Source organism: Aquarana catesbeiana, linkage group LG01 (genome assembly GCF_042186555.1).
Source record: "Aquarana catesbeiana isolate 2022-GZ linkage group LG01, ASM4218655v1, whole genome shotgun sequence".
In the NCBI taxonomy this organism is placed as follows: Eukaryota; Metazoa; Chordata; class Amphibia; order Anura; family Ranidae; genus Aquarana; species Aquarana catesbeiana.
The window spans coordinates 247,275,791-247,293,373 of NC_133324.1; the positions used below are offsets into that span (position 1 = coordinate 247,275,791).

The 17,583-nt window shown below is 41.6% G+C and overlaps 1 protein-coding gene across 4 annotated transcripts in view; it reads right to left on the reverse strand.

Annotated features, from left to right (window-relative positions):
- CCDC92 (coiled-coil domain containing 92) overlaps positions 1-17,583 on the reverse strand; it is an 87,693-nt gene that overhangs the window by 36,685 nt on the left and 33,425 nt on the right. The window lies entirely within an intron of this gene.

Consider the following 17,583-nt stretch of genomic DNA (forward strand, 5'->3'; position numbering starts at 1 on the left):
CCAAGCAATGTTTTGAATGTGAATGTAATCTACATAAAAAAACAATTAGCCCCTTTGTATTTATTGTCTCTTCTGAATTGTATACCCTGCCTGGGACCAGCCTATTATTGCATTTTTCCAAATATATTACCATGGGACTTATTTATCAAAGGAAAAAGATTTTCCAGGCAGACTATGGTGTCCCACATATACTACTAAGAGTCTCCTTTCCTATGGGATTCTACAAAGGAAGGCTCTGATAGGATAAGAAAGGATGCTATGCAAGAACAGTCTGAGTGAGACAAGCTCATTGCTAGAACAACTTGGCCAAGCCTATGATCAAAATATTCAAGGAGACCTCCAGGAATACACAATTCTGCAATAAATCTGTAATATAAAGTTCGATTTACCCATGGTGTCTATTTGGGTGGTACACACTATTTAAAAATAAAAACAAATTCTACACAGGATTTTGGGCATATTGCAGAAAATATTGCCTTTCCAGACACCATCCTGCCTTGTGGACAACTGTTACTCATTTACACAATGCAATACCATCCATTGGTCAGCAGTGAAATCAAAAAATAAAGGAGTATTGCCTGGATCAAACAAAATTAGTTAATTGGTAGTAAATCAAAATTGCAAGTGAGTATGAATCATTCATTCAAACAATTGCAGTTGGATGCAGTTCTGATTGCCCTAAGTGCATACAAGAAAAAACCAAGAGAAGATAGTTCTCTTAAGAGGGTCAACACAGAACACTAGGATCAATACAAACAAGCTTTATTAATACACAAAAATATACCACTACAATTCAAACAAAAAGGGGAAAGGGAAAGCATTGGATAGACGGCTGACACAGGCCTATTAAAACTAAGACAACGTTATCAAAGGAGTTACTTGTGTAATATTCTGTGTGCAGTCACTACAGATAATCAGATACTATGCTATTTTACAGGTAGTTTTTATCTTGCCCAGTCACGTGTGTCTAGTATTTATATTGACTATCAAGGGGTAGTGCAATGGCATCAGAAGAGTGAAAATACTGCACAACACAGCAAAACTATTTACTGCATTCACTGACATTTAAGGCACTCTTACTCAAGACAACCTCTCTATGCTCACACAATTTACTGAGTTCAATTAAGAGTCAATGTTGAAACATTACTAGCTGCAGCATTTTGAGATCATTCTCCCTAAGCACAAAAAAAAAAAAAGGTTCTTCTCCTCCTGGATCCCCCATGTAAAGCGGATCTTCACTGCATCTGAGCACCACAAATGGAAAATGCTTAAAGCGGGGTTCCACCCAAAAAAAAAAAAAACTACATGAAAAATCCCCCCCAAAAAATACAAAAAAAATTTGGATTTTTTTTTTTTTTTTACTCACCTCTAAATGCCTGTTGCTAGGGGGTCCCTCGTAGTCTGCCTCTTCCAGTGCCTGGGCTGGTGACATCACTTCCCCCTCGGCACAGGAAGGGCTCAGCTCTGCTCCCTCTCTCCTGTCAATCATCTGGGACCCATTACAGGTCCCAGGTGACTGAGCGGCCAATCACGGCGCGTGGCGCCGCTCGCGCATGCGCAGTGGGTGCCAGGCTGTGAAGCCACAGCCCGGCGCCCACAGTTGCAATGCCGGCGCCGCTGAACGGAGGGGGAGACGAGCGGGGCTTCGATCCCCCGCATCGCTGGACCCAGGGACAGGTAAGTGTCCAATTAAAATTCAGCAGCTGCAGTATTTGTAGCTGCCGACTTAAAATTTTTTTTTTTTTTGACTGGCCCTCCTCTTTAATTCATTTTTTATATTCAAAGCAAACTCCCCCATACATCCAGGTCTCCATGCTTTATTTTGTTGAGAAATCACTTTGAAAAACTCCCTCCTAGCATTTCTGGCTGTGGCCATCTCGCGTAAGGGCAAATAATTCAGGTGGCATTTACTTCCTGGGATCCATCTGCCCTTAGCTCAAGCATGCATGCAGGAGAGTGTGCTTTTGCTGAGAAAACCCCTCCTCCTCTCCTCCCTTCCTGAAGACTCCTGGGATGTAAATGTAAAAAAAAAAAGAATGAAACAAGTAAATGCAATATACTTTCCTTTCTGTTTACTAATGCTATCAGCATAAGGATTAAACATAATCAATGTTGATTGGGAGAGTGAAATTCCACTTTACGTTATGATTATTATTGTGGAAAATGAATAAAGGCAGGTAGCTTCAAGAAAGCTTCACTGATCCCACTGCATAGTATACTTCAACATTTAACAATCCATTTCGGTTTTTGTGTTGATGAGATCACTTCTAGGTCTGACTCGGAGTCTATGTGATTTATAGATTAGCAGATGAAGCACATCATCTGAGGATGGACATTTATTTTTTATAGATCCATTAAGTCGGGGTGAAAACCTTAGATACTAGGGTATAAAATACAGGGAAAAAAAAAAAAAACATTTTATGGGTACTAATTTAAATATCAATTTGTGAGGAGTTATGGGAAAGTGTTTACAAAGCACATCAGGTTTCATTCGATTTCAAGGATTTCTTGACTGTCAAATAAGGCTTCTATTGCTCTGCCATCTTTGTGCTGAGTTCCCCATACTAAATTAAAAAAAAAAAAAATTAGCTCTCATCTCAGACAGTGTTCCTCCTCTGATGTGACTGAACTCTTGGCACTACACAGGTTGTTGAGTACAGGCTGCAACCACTCTAAAAATGTGAACATATTAATTTCAATATATTTTTGTGCAGTGCTATTTCTTGTGCCTTTGCTGTCATCGTATTTTAATAATGGAAGTATTGCTATGATCTCATTAGGCCAGAGAAGATGCAGGTTTCTCATAGACTGTGACAGAAGGACTATTTCATTCTGTTCTGCAGGAAGGAATTTTAGATTCAGCTCAGAGTTATAATAAGAACATCTAACATTTGGACTTTCTGATATCAAAGTCATAGCCGCATAGTGCTGTCATCGAACTAAATAAAACTGTTCTAATGACATAAAGCCGCGATTCCAAATGTAAGTGGGTCTGCTGCTGGAAGAAACCCAGAATGTTCAAAAAACAGAGCTACTGGTGTTATTCTGTAAGGGAGTTTATACACATAGCCCTAAGATTTTTCTACTGCAGTATTTTTATGGGACACTTCTGACCAATGCAATGGGTATATTAAAACTAATAACAGCTGGACTCATGTCTAATGGGGCGTACACACGGTCGGACTTTTCAGCTACAAAAGTCCGACAGCCTGTCCGACAGACTTTCGACGGACTTTCGACGGACTTGCGGCGGACTTTCTAACGAACAGACTTGCCTACACACGATCACACAAAAGTCCGTCGAATTCTTACGTGATGACGTACACCGGACTAAAATAAGGAAGTTGATAGCCAGTAGCCAATAGCTGCCCTAGCGTGGGTTTTTGTCCGTCAGACTAGCATACAGACGAGCGGATTTTTCGACCGGACTCGAGTCCGTCGGAAAGATTTGAAGCATGTTTCAAATCTAAAGTCCGTCGGATTTGAGGCTGAAAAAGTCCATTGAAAGTCCGGAGAAGCCCACACACGATCGGATTACCAGCCAGCTTTAGTCCGTCAGCGTCCGTTGGACTTTTGTAGACGAAAAGTCCGACCGTGTGTACGCGGCATAAGAGTCACAGTGTAATTACAAATCGTGACCAATCAGGTGCCTTCCATTTTTCCATGCTGCGTGAAGAAAATCTAACTGGCTACTGACTGTGCCGTATACTGTACAATGCTGAAATTAGGGGAACACTTAGGGGAAACACACAAGCTAATGTATACACGTAGTTTAATTTGTTTGGGGCTCAATTTGCTTGTAAAAAATATTGCTTATCTGGAGATTGCCAAGTCCTATTGGTTTTAAATACTAAATTCTGTGCAGAGGAGGGGGTACCTGAACAGGGTGCTGCTTCCTCCAGGCACATATTTAGCCATTTGCTTAGTGTCCTACAAGACCCTTCTGAGGTCACAAGTAGTCCCTAAGAGAAGTATGTTTTTTTTAATTTTTAATTTTAGATTCATACTTACCTAGGTGGATGCAGCATCAGACCAATGCTACATCTGTCCCCTGCCGTCTCTGCACTGAGAACTGAGTCCACCAAACATCACCGATGGCTCAGTTCTCACAGATCCCCGAGAGGAGAGCTGCTGACTGTCAGTCAGCGTCTCTCCTCTCTGCTTCTCCACGCTCATTGGAGTGCTAAGCTGTGGAGGGGCGGGGAGCGGCCGTCTCAGCGGCTCGGGATGACGCGCTGCCTCGACTGATGGCAGTGACGTCAGTGGAGAGCGGACTTCTGACCAATCTCTGCTGAAAACGTGTCACAGGAGTGCAAAACGATTTGCACTCCTATGACCCAGAGGAGAAGCACAGGCTAAAAAGCTCAGGCTGGACTTCTCCTTTAAATACCCATATCCAACTCAATTTTCTCAATTAATGTAAAGTATACCAGTTTTACAAAAGTACCAAGAACATAGTAGACAGGAGGGAAAAGGGGGCTGAAGCAAAATGGAGTAAAGATTAACATCTCAGAGCAAAATTTGACCTATACTGTAGGTCATCAGATTGTTTGGTCCTTTCATAGAACAATAAAATTAATTGATGGGAGCGGAATCATGCTGTCATCAAGAGCAGTGGTCTCCAAACTGCGGCCTGGAGGCTAGATGCTGCCCTTTGCTTGCTTTTATGGCACTATTTCATCTAATGATACCAACAATGGGGCATAATTCTCCCCACTGACCCCAATGAAGGGACACAATTCCTCCTAACGACACTAATAATGAGGCAAAATTCCTCCCAATGACAACAATAATGGGGCATAATTCCTTCCAATGACCCCAACAATAGTGCAAAATTCCTCCCAATGACAACAATAATGGGGCATAATTCCTTCCAATGACCCCAACAATAGTGCAAAATTCCTCCCAATGACACCAATGATAGGGCACAGGCACAATTCCTCCCACTGACACCAAAGATGGGGCATTGTTTTCTCCCACTGAGATCAGGACCTTTTCTACTCCCAGTGACCACAGTTCGCCCCCCCTCCAAAAAGACTTAAAGACAAAAAACTGGCCCTTTGTTTAGAAAGTTTTTGAGACCCCTGATCTAGAAGAGCATTCCTGCATTGTGAAATCAATGGAACCAGTAAAAGAAACATAGGAAAAAGAAAATACAATATAATAAAATAAAAATAAATAATTAAATTGAAAAAGTACATTTAAGGCACACAATCCCTGCCTGAGCATCGTACTGGGCCAATGGATTGGGGATGACCAGTCCATTATGGAAGCTCATCTTTTGGGGGCTCTGGTTATAAGATCTTCTGAGTCGTGGTGTAATGCCCCGTACACACGGTCAGATTTTCCGACGGAAAATGTGCGATCGGAGCGTGTTGTCGGAAAATCTGACCGTGTGTGTGCTCCATCGGACTTTTTCCATCGGAATTTCCGACACACAAAGTTTGAGAGCTTGCTATAAAATTTTCCGACAACAAAATCCGTTGTCGGAAATTCCGATCGTGTGTACACAAATCCGACACACAAAGTGCCACGCATGCTCAGAATAAATTAAGAGACGAAAGCTATTGGCTACTGCCTCGTTTTTAGTCCCGACGTACGTGTTTTATGTCACCGCGTTTAGAACGATCGGATATTCCGACAACTTTGTGCGACCGTGTGTATGCAAAACGAGTTTGAGCCAACATGCGTCGGGAAAAATCCATGGATTTTATTGTCGGATTTTCCGATCAATGTCCGACCGTTTGTACGGGGCATAAGAGTTCTGACATATCTAATTTCACTGGTTCCAGGCAAATGACTGATATTGAAGTCAGGGGATAGGTCTGAAAGCCAGGGTGCTTTTCTGGATGACATCTGCAATGGTAGTCCTTAATCAAAAATTACTTTTACATTTACAGTAGGAGTTGTAACAGTTTTATGAAGGGAAATACTGACTTGATTTAGTTTGTCAATAACCCAGAACCACACTACTTGATAATCAGGAAGGTATACAAAATAATAAAACAGATTTCTAAAAATACAGTATGTACTACTCCAAAATAAATCTATAAATACGACTGAGACAAATGCATACCCAAATGTCATTTTTTAAGTGTTGAAATCTATGTGTATCACAACACATTTTGTACTTGAGTGCAATTCCACAGTGCTCACCTGACTAATCTATCCAGTGTAAAGAGCTGTACGTCTGCCACAACCTTTTTACCTTTCTAGAAAGCTCAATAAAGTCTTTATGAATCAGTCCTGCTCAGGTGTGTATTGCCATGTAAAGGGATTAACACATAATCTAAATATAAATAGCTGTTGAGTCATTAATAAATGCCTACCCAGCACAGCCACTTAACACCTAACTGGAAGGAGCATATTGTACCTGAAAAGATTGTTTGGTGGCACTGCCAGTTCCCTAGAGTCCTGCTTCAGGCCCTTAGTTACTCCAGCACAGATATTTAACTTATTAAACAATAAATTTATCTTTGCCATACATTGAGCTCACCAGCCAAGCTACATTTTTTTTCTGCCAAAGTAAGGTCCTGAAAATAAATTGTCCTTTCACTTGCAATAATTTGAGGACAAAAGAGAACTATAAATGCGTCCCTGCATAATTCTTACCCACTCATCAAACTGGTTAGTTCAACAGGTTTTTTGATTGCCCTGTAGCCTTGTATAATGGGAAACAAAATGCTCAAACCCATAGTCCATTACTGGATCCTAATGGACGATCTTTACCTGTACACATGCTTCTTGTTTTAGAGCCCTTTCACACTGGGGCAGTTTGCAGGTGCTATTGCGCTAATAATAGCGTCTGCAAACCGACCCGAAAGTGCTGCTGCCTTAATTCCAGTGTGAAAGCCCCGAGGGCTTTCACACTGGAGCGGTACACTAGCAGGACGGGAAAAAAAGTCCTGCTAGCAGCATCTTCGGAGTGGTGAAGGAGCGGAGTGTATACCGCTCCTTCACCGCTCCTGCCCAGAGGCGCTTTGTGGTGGTATTTAACCCTTTCTCGGCCGCTAGCGGGGGGTAAAACCCCCCCGCTAGCGGCCGTATACCGACGGTAAAACGCCGCTAATAATAGCGGCATTTTACCGCCAACGCCGCCCCCGGCTCAGTGTGAAAGGGCCCTTATGGCTGTTATAACAAAGCCTGGGTTGAGTTAACACAGAATACAGCTTATACACAAGCAGATAGCACAAGTAAGTGCATTCTAAAGCATTTTAGGTTATGTCGTTATTACATTTCTTCTCTATGAAATTAGATGAAAAAAGAAACCCTTACATGTGTCCCATGGTCCTTGTATGAGTATCAGTAATAAATTAGATTAGTAATGTAGTAGAATTGAAAAAATCATACATCATGCCTGGATGGACTATGCAAAGAATACTTTTAGCCCCTTTTACACTGGGGTGGGGTCGGCGGTAAAGCGTCGCTATTGTTAGCGGCGCTTTACCGTCGGTATTCGGCCACTAGCGGGGGGGGTTTTTACCCTCCGCTAGCGGCCGAGAAAGGGTTAAAAACCACCGCAAAGCACCTCTGCAGAGGCGCTTTGCCGGCGGTATAGCTGCGCTGTCCCATTGATTTCAATGGGTAGGAGCAGGGAAGGAGCGGTGAATACGCTCCAAAGATGCTGCTGACAGATCTTTTTTTCCCGTCCTGCCAGCGCACCACTTCAGTGTGAAAGCCCTCGGGGCTTTCACACTAGAGACAAAGCAGCGGTGCTTTCTGGTCGGTTTGCAGGCGCTATTATTAGCGCAATAGCGCCTGCAAACCGCCCCAGTGTGAAAGGGCCATTAGAGTAAAGACAGCCAAGACATACGGCCAAATGACCATTGTTTGGTGGAACATGAACACTCATATTTATAATTTTATCTATTTTACACATCCTAATTTATCTAAGCTAGCACTTTCAAAAACAAGTTGGCAGGAGAAGCTACCATAATTGTATTTGAAAAGCTTAAGGGGTAGGAAGGGGTATTTATTGACGCATGGTAGGCAAGCAATAGTTTGCATATTTTATGTAAGGGCCCACCCCTCTGAAAAGTGGTTTGTGACTAAATGCCTTTCAGAGGGAATTTGACATATCACCTCCTCATCCCCTTTTTAAACCCTAAAAAATATCAACCCACAGCACTGAAAATCATGTGCATTGCACAGATGGAGGGCAGTAGTGACATGGCCTCATACACTTAAATGGGTTGCATTCAACAACAAATCCTAAAAAATAGGATTTATTGTACTCAACGTAAAATCCCTTTTCTTAAGTTCATTAAAAGACCATTGGGTTATACAGTGCCTTGAAAAAGTATTCACACCCCTTGAAATTTCCCACATTTGGACTTGGTACAACCAAAAAAGCAAATGTATTTTATTGGGATTTTATGTAATAGACCAACACAAAGTGGCACATAATTGTGAAGTGGAAAGAAAATAAATGGTTTTCAATTTTTTTTTACAAATAAATATCTGAAAAGTGTGGCGTGCATTTGTATTCAGCCCCCTTTACTCTGATACCCCTAACTAAAATCTAGTGGAACCAATTGCCTTCAGAAGTCACCTAATTAGAAAATAGAGTCCACCTGTGTATAATTTAATCTCGGTATAAATACAGCTGTTCTGTGAAGTCCTCAGAGGTTTGTTAGAGAACCTTAGTGAACAAACAGCATCATGGAGGCCAAGAAAAACACCAGACAGGTCAGGGATAAAGTTGTGGAGAAGTTTTAAGCGGGGTTGGGTTATCAAAAAATATCCCAAGCTTTGAACATTTCACGAAGCACTGTTCAATCCATCATCCAAAAATGGAAAGAGTATGGCACAACTGCAAATCTACCAAGACATGGCCGTCCACCTAAACGGACAGGCTATACAAGAACATTAATCAAAAGAAGCAGCCAAGAGGCCCATGGTAACTCTGGATGAACTGCAGAGATCCACAGCTCAGATGGGAGAATCTGTCCACAGGACAACTATTAGTCCCGCAGTCCAGAAATCTGGCCTTTAGGGAAGAGTGGCAAGAAGAAAGCCATTGTTGAAAGAAAGCCATAAGAAGTCCCCCTCTTGCAGTTTGCGAGAAGCCATGTGGGGGACATCCGAGACAAAAATTGAACTTTTTGGCCTAATAGCAAACGCTATGTGTGGCGGAAAACTAACACTGCACATCACCCTGAACACACCATCCCCACCCTGAAACATGGTGGTGGCAGCATTATGTTGTGGGGATGCTTTTCTTCAGCAGGGACAGGGAAGCAGGTCAAAGTTAATGGGGAGATTGATGGAGCCAAATACAGGGCAATCTTAGATGAAAACCTGTTAGCCTGCAAAAGACTTGAGACTGGGGTGAAGGTTCACCTTCCAGCAGGACAACAACCCTAAACATACAGCCAGAGCTACAATGGAATGGTTTAGATCAAAGCATATTCATGTGTTAGAATGGCCCAGTCAAAGTCCAGACCTAAATCCATTTGAAAATCTGTGACAAGACTCCCCACCGAATCTGACAGAGCTTGAGCTATTTTGCAAAGAAGAATGGGCAAAAGTTTCACTCTCCAGATGTGCAAAGCTGGTAGAGACATCCCCAAAAAGACTTGCAGCTGTAATTGCAGTGAAAGGTTGTTCTACAAGGTATTGACTCAGGGGGGCTGAATACAAACGCACGCCACACTTTTCAGATATTTGTAAAAAATGTTGAAAACCATTTATTATTTTCTTTCCACTTCACAATTATGTGCCACTTTGTGTTGGTCTATCACATAAAATCCCAATAAAATACATTTACATTTTTGGTTTAACATGACAAAATGTGGAAAATGTCAAGGGGTATGAATACTTTTTCAAGGCACTGTACAGACGTCCACAGGAGAAATGGACACTGGCAACACAAAAGCCATTGCCCAGTACAGGATAACCATGTTCAAAACCATCATGCCTCAGTTTTGTAGGAAAGTAGTACAGAAAGCATTAAAAGAAAAAAAAACTCAGGTGTGGAACCTGTGTTCATCCATAAACTCCAATAAAAGGTTATGGTGAGAAGAAAAATCCTATTTTCTTTCTCCTCTATTGAGGGACACTGCAAATTCTTAGATGGTGGGGATGTCCAAAAGCAGTCCAACAGAGGGGTGGGCAACATAACAAAGGCTAAGAGGCTCAAGAAGAGACAAAAGAAAACCGAAGGCTGCCTGCAGCTCAAAGAACATCTTGGAGGACCTAATGATCAAAGTGGATATCAGATGAGGCCTGAATATCCGCTGGTAAATCGTAAACAGAAACAGAAGACCAGGTGGTAGCCTTGAAAACAGGGAAAAGTTGCATGAAGCCATAGAGCTTGGTAAATGTTGTAGCTCTGCTGATTTCCATCTTCCAATCCTGTGCAAGCAAGAATTTTTTTTTTTTTTTTTTTTTTTTTTTATTTCCTTTGCAATTGATTGGGAATTCTCTATAAAGTGAAGCTTTACTAAATTTAAGGAAAATGAGTGCAACTTCACTTGACGGTTGCATCTTCACTTGCAGAGTGCACAGTCTATTTGCCTTTAGTAAATCAACTCCATTGTCTCTTGAAGACAATGCTTCTCATAAAAAAGCCTGCAGTCCTGCACCAAGACCAGGATGCCCATGCATGAGTACTGACAACAGGGGTGGTGGTGCGGGCTGCAGGGCCGAGCCACGCTGTACGTGTCTATGACTCAGGCAGTGCAGCTCAGGATCAAGCCTGCATGTGCGCCCCCCCATAGGAAGCAGCTTTCTAGGTGTGTGCATGGAGAAGAAGAGGAGCCAGAAGCGCTGGCAAGGGACCGAAGAAGAGGGGGAGGGGGCTTCTCTGTGAGTGCAGGGGGATCCTTTCCCTGCGTTCACTGTTCCTTTTCAAAAATAGCATGGCTATGCGGTGCTCTGCCCGCACAGCCACGTCATTCATTCAACAGCGATCTGTGAATAAATGAACTACAAGTCCCATCTGCCACTGCGGCAGATGGCGTGTGGTTCTGGTGAGCACTCCTGTAGTTTAGTGACACTTCCTCCAGCTTTGTAACTGTCTGCCCATATGGAGGTATGGGCAGGCAAGCTGGAGGCAGTGTCTGCAGGAGCCTGACATTGCACCCACTATCTACTGATCGCAGGTTTAATGCTGTACAGTCTCATCAGAAAAAAATAATAAACGCACATTTTTACTCCCTGCAAAAATATGATCACTTATTATTTTTTTCTTAAAGCTGAATTTATCCTTTAATCAAGTCCAAGCAGAAAAAGTGGAGGGCTGCCTCATGTGGCCAGCGTGCAAAGTACATAAATGATAAGCAAGTACAGATTACAATAGCAGCACTCAGTTCCCCCTGTAAAGTACAGCCCTCTAACTAGAGGAAGCAGAAACATCAATGACACAATGCAAAAAATTACAAACTTACAAGATTTTCAAATAATACTAGGAAGAAGACACAGAGTAGGAGGGAAATCCCGTTCACATAGTACCGTGCTAAAGCAGCCTATAGATAATTTGATTCTCTTTCCTTCCACCACAAGTGGGGAATGCTTCCCGCAGCGCTATTGTGTTCTGCCAACAGGGGGCGTGGGGAGCCTTCCCGGCCAGCAGAACACAATAATTACTGCTAACTGTTATAGCCGTCAGCAGTAATCGAATGAAAAAAGAACCCAACAAGCTTGCTGTACCAAAGTTGAGCGATGGAACAACTTGGGTAACCATGAGCCTGTCTATACATGGATCGAATCTCGATTCATCTATTGGCCAGCTTTATATCAATGTTTAAAAATACTGCTCTAGTTTTAGAAACAATTAAGAAACCCCAACACGACTGGTAGTTGTACATAATACAGGATCTTGTCACTGAGGCATTGTAATTAAAATTGCACAGCAATAAAATTAGGTTATCCAAGCTTAATATAAAAGCAAAGGGACATAGTTCCCCATGGTAACAGGGAGTGAAAAACACAATATCCAGTTGTAAACCTACAGTATATCTGTGAGGTACAAAAGGGTAAAAAAGGGATGAAATATTATTTCCCTCACATACTGCCCTGGTTAGCAGCTTCTGTAGTGTATACACCGCTCCTACAGCGCTGCAAAGATGCGGCTTGCAGGACTTTTTTTACCGTCCTGCAAGCGCACCGCTCCATTGTGAAAGCCCTTGGGCTTTCACACTGAAGAGACAGGAGAGGCTCTTTACAGACGCTATGCAGGCGCTATCTTTAGTGCTGTAGTGCCTGTAAAGCCCCTCAGTGTGAAAGGGGTCTTAAAAAAAAACTGTATGTTCTACTATGTGCTTGGAAGCCTGGTTCCTGAATGAGTTTCTGTGTTCACTATATTCAGCTGATTCACTTGCAGTGTTTGAGTGAGGAAAATTGCTGTGTCAGCCTCCCTTTAAAATTGATTAGGGCTTTGGGAGTGTTTCAATAAAAATTAAATTTGTTGCGGAGGGTGCCTAAAATTCGACTTCTATCTTTGTGCAGAATCCTGTGAAAATCAGCGAGCCAATCACACAAGCGGGAAATTTGTGTACAGAAGGCAGCCAGGTCGCCATATTGCATTGAATTTTATAGAAATTGACAGCGTTGCAGATTGAAAAGGAAAGTTAATTTTTAATAACATTCAATTACAATATGTCGTGTACAGCAGTTGTATTTGCAATATTTTTTTATTTGATATTTTTCCCCATAAAAACTGAGTTACTCTATTTATAACTGTTTTTTACATTTAAGTTTTTTTTTCCAAATAAAACTTTTTTTTATATTTCTTTAGTGGTTTTCTGGTTTCTGGCCTAAGCAAAAATGATGTCATACATGCCTGCCAGGAGTCTTCAAAAGCATTTTTTTCCTTTTATCTGGAGGTGGGAAGGAGAGGTTTTCTCACCCTGCCTGCATGCCCGAGCTAAGGGCAGATGGATTCCAGGAAGTAAATGCTACATGAATTATCTGCCCTGGCGCAAGACGGCCACAGCTAGAAATTCTAGGTGGGTGTTTATCAAAGTGATTTCTTAATAAAAGAAAACATGAAGACATGGATGGATTGGTGTGCTTTCTTTAAAAGGGTGGAAAGCCTTGTTTTTTTTTTTTTAAATAACAAACATGTCATACTTACCTCCACTGTGCAGTTTGTTTTGCACAGAGTTGCCCCCATCCTTGACTTCTGGGGTCCCCCAGAGGCGCTGGTAGCTCCTCCCCGCATCGAGTGCCTACGTTGGAGAAGGTGTCCTAAAGAGGACACCTGTGCGGGCGCACTCCCGAGTCCTGCTTCTGTGTACATTTACACAGAATGCAGGACTGGGCCCCGTCCCCCCGGTCATTGGATTTGATTGACAGCAGCGCAAGCTGATGGCTGCGCTGCTAACAATCTATCTAATCAAGAGCCGAAACAGGCAAAGAGGAAGAGCGCATTTCCGCCGAGGGAACGAACGGGCTGAGATGAGTAAAATGGGGTAGCTGGTGTTTTTTTATATTTCTGACACCACTTTTTAGTTTTTGGAGTTAATCTTCATTCTTGTAGAAAAATACTTCAAAATCTTTTGACAACCTGACAACATAAAAAGAAGAAGCTGATAGGTTGCTTTAGATAACACTGCCTGCTACAAAACTGTAGGAAGCATTTACAATAAATACTTTCTTATCAGAGTCCTAATAAAATGGTGCTTATACAGTAGGTTATACACACAGTAGATGTTACTTTATCTAGTTAATTTCGAGCTGGTGAAAATAAATATATTCTTTAAAGCAGTTGTAAAGGCACTATGTAAAGTACACACAATCCCGTCTGGTAGAAAACGTTCTATGCCCCAGTGTCTGTGCTCTGTAAAAAATATGCCCATTACTACCTTATTTCACAGCGCCGCTCATGTGACTTCTTGCTGCTCCCTCTCCCGATCTGACAGCTACAGCAGGAGGGGCCGAGAATCCCCCGCTGACATCAGTCGGGAGGAGAGAGCCAAGATGTCAGTCGGAGAGGAGGGGAGGAGGAGAGCAGCGAGGAGTCACGTGAGCACCGAGCAGCGCTGTGAAATAAGGTAGTAATGGCCATATTTTTTACAAAGCACAGACACTGGGGCATAGAATGTTTTTTAACAGAGGGGATTGCATGTACATTACACAGTTATTTCAGCAGCAGGAGGGGGAGGGGAGGGCCATGACACAGAGCTGACAGGCAGGGAGGGAGAGGGGATAGAGGACAGAGAAGAGCAGCGGATGACAGAAGCCCTAAACTGACAACGGTGTCAGGGTTCAGCAGCCATGATAAACCGTGATCAGTTTACAGGGGGAGGCAGAACCAGGCAGGATCAGCCAGGTATTTTAGATGGTACAGGGGGCCAAAATACACAGCACAATCACTGTGTTGTTTAACATTCTTTAAAAGTAACAGGATCCAATTTTTTTTTTTTTTGGGTTACAAACGCTTTAACTGCATTCTTCCCAACCAACTGTAAATTGATGCTGAAGTTCTTACCAGTAGGGCAGTAATATTTGTTTTATTTGCAGCTGACTGCTCTAGTAAGTAGAACTTTCATTTGCAGAACAAGGCAGCTACTGAAAGCTGTGGATACTGTACAAGAGGTCAAGAATAATCACTTATGGTTCCCGATCAAGTGATCATCACGATTGGCCAATTATGGTGATCATTTTGAAGCAGACAAATTGCAGCTACTCTATGACCAAACCCATCTCTGGAAACAGGCTACAGCTAGCAGCCCCAGTCCAGAGGTTCTGAGTCAAAACCGACCTGTATGGGTCCCACCCAAAAGATTACATGACTAGCTACTCAGGTGATCACAGGGACATTTGTTACTCTGCTACATTAAAGAAGACCTTGCGCCAAAAATGCAAGGTCTGCTCCCCCACCCCCATGCCAAAAGACTGCAAAAGAGCATTTCAAAAATGCAAAAAAACAGAAACAAAACTATAGGGAAAAAAATGTCTCATGAGAACATGCTCCAGTGCTGTGTTTGAGCATCATCATGTGAGAATTGGCCATATAAGCATTCCCCGGGCATCTCGTGAGAAGGAGCGTGATGTCATACACCTGCAGTATAGAAGATGGAGGAAAGGTTAGTATATTTATTAGCTTTTATATCCAATGAGACTTTTTTTAAAATTTTGATATGGTTTACAGGGTCACAGTTAATAGGTGGACATTGCTTGTAGAGCTTTAACAAACTGTACATATGCTAAGTCACTGCAAGTGTGACAGGAAAAATATATAATTAATTGTTAGAAAAATACATGAATAATTATGAAATATTAATTTTGACTACAGCCCTGATTCCAATTAAAGGGCTATGCAGGGTAGGTCTCATATATCTTATATCATGAACTCATCTACCTGTCTTTTAATTACATGCTTGGCTAGTAAAATTTATTATTGCAGAATGGATATCAGGGGCTGTAATTTAAATGTCTAAAATAACCATTCTAAGGCCCCTTTCACAAAGGCGGATAGAATTGTGCTTTTAGCTGCGGACAGATGAAATTATCTACCGCAGCTAAACGCAGACAATGCTTTCCTATGGCCCCATTCACACACTGCGTTTAGTGATGGTTTTGTTACATGCGGTTTTGTGCAGATAGAAAAAATAAAGTTGACTGCGTCCAGGAACGATTTAGCGCAGCTATCTGCACATAACTGCAGGTAATCGCAGTGTACTATTTCTCCTGCGGATAGCAGCAACAAGGAAAGAAAAACAACAGGAAGCACATCAGAAATGGCAAAAATGTTCCAACGCAGCTAAACGCAGCTACATTGTAATCGCAGCTAATCGCAATGTACAACTGCAAGTGAACGCTGTGCCAGGATTCTCTGAATTTCAAAATAACAAAACATGCTTTTAACGGCGGCAGAACAGCCGCCCGTGTGAAAGGGGCCCAAGAACTCTGGGCCAATCTGCATCTTGATATTGTACTTCTTTCCAACTTAGTTCATATAACTCACATATTATAGAGCATATATAAACTAAAAAAACAAATTTAGGTCAATCCTTATCTTCACATTTCACTAATCACATAACATACTGTTTACCATGTGGAAAATACCAATATTTACCTTTGTATACACAAAGTTGTTCCCAATTTTATTCTGGTCCCTGTGCTGGTAACTTGCTAAAAGTGGTATTAAACCCCAAACCAAAAATATAATATACTGCAGCTTACCAATTATTAGATGTGGTGGCTTCATTAGGTTTTTTGGGACATTTTCCCATCTGTTTTTACCTGGTGATCTGGCCAGTAACATACATTCTGTATTAGAGTGCCCCCACTCTGGATGAATGAGCATAGGGGGCACAGCAGACAGTAGCATTGCCAGTCTGAGAGGAAGGGTAGTGTTAAATGTACTAGCAGATTTAAATACACTTACAAATTTAAGCCAAACTCCACATTTTATGATTGCACTTTACAATCAGTTTTATTTATTTTTTCCTGCTTCTTTCATTGGATATAATAAAGTACAGAAAATGTTCTATAATTTTCAAACACTATATAAAAGCATACACAAGCAAATAAAACAATCACCAAGTCGTCATATGGGATTCCATTGTTAGTACTTCTACAGTAACTGAAAATAACTGTAGGTGCCAGAGCACTCATTCAAAGCTAAATGAATTTCCAAACTAAAAAAACAATACTGTAAATACATCTCCTTATTGGTGAAATAATTTATCACTGAAGCAGCAGTTTGGAATAACCTACATTTATCCAATGACACAAACATTTGAAATAATGTTAAAAAGCTAGTTAGGAAAATAAAATACTAAAACCTGTACTAAAATTACAAAATAAACATGCTCGCATGTACTTTCATGCAAATTTGTTTATAAAAGAAGTTAGACTATAATGTGTTTTGCACAAACTGAAAAGAAAGGGTAGCGATTGCCAAGTGTCTATCTTTTGGGTGTGTCTGAGCAAAATTCTAACTGCAGAACAATGGTACAGTGACAGCTGACATAATGCTTCCGGTTCTCTCCCTAGACACCCCCTGCTTAAGTTTCTATTACATGTGTCTGTCCCACGTCTGCTTTTTTATATGGCCAATGAAGGAAAGCTCTCTAGCTGATCAGATGCAGCACTGCAGTCCACACACAAATGGCTGCACCCATACACAGACAAAAGGAGGATAACTTCTGAAAAAAACAGTTCACAGGCTACACCATATGAATACTGGCTTTATTTTATAATGCAGTACAAATAAAAAATTCTTATGCACCAAGTGCAGCAACTGGCTTTCCTTACTGAATAAGCCTAGAACAGAAGATAGTGGGCTGATTTACTAAAACTGGAGAGTGCAAAATCAGCTTCCAGTTTTTTTTTTGTCAAAGCTTCATTGAACAAGCTGAAGTTAGAAGCTGATTGGCTACCTTGCCCAGATGCACCAGCAACCCTTGTTTTAGTAAATAACCCATTGTGTTGTATGTTTGTTACAAATTATGACACAGATTCGGGAATTATCCTGGAATTTTCACTGCAGCTACAGAAGTCTGACATTGTGAACCTATCAGAATTTAAAAATAAATAAAAGAAAGCTTTGATCCTATTTTAGCAAACAAGTTTTAGCAACCAACAAGCAATCTCTGCGGGAGTCATACAATGAAAGCCACATGGAATTTG